Here is a 316-nt window from a genome sequence, read left to right on the forward strand (position 1 = left end):
TAGTAGTAGTAGTAGTAGTAGTAGTAGTAACGGTGGTGGTGGTGGTGGTAGTAGTAGTAGTAGTAGTAACGGGGGTGGTGGTAGTAGTAGTAGTAGCAGCAGCATCAGCAGCAGTGGTGGTAGTGGTAATAAAGATGGTGATGGTTCTAGTTGTTGTAGTGTTCGGTGATAGTGGCGATGATGATGATGGTAGCAGCGGCGATGTCTGCAGACGTCTATTGGTGTTATTGTTGATGTTCATAACATTGTCATTAATCAGTCACTTGACACTAAGTTATTTCGAAGATAATAATCAAGTACAGTAAAAAAAAAAAAA

This window comes from Octopus bimaculoides, chromosome 1 (assembly GCF_001194135.2).
Source record: "Octopus bimaculoides isolate UCB-OBI-ISO-001 chromosome 1, ASM119413v2, whole genome shotgun sequence".
Taxonomy (NCBI): Eukaryota; Metazoa; Mollusca; class Cephalopoda; order Octopoda; family Octopodidae; genus Octopus; species Octopus bimaculoides.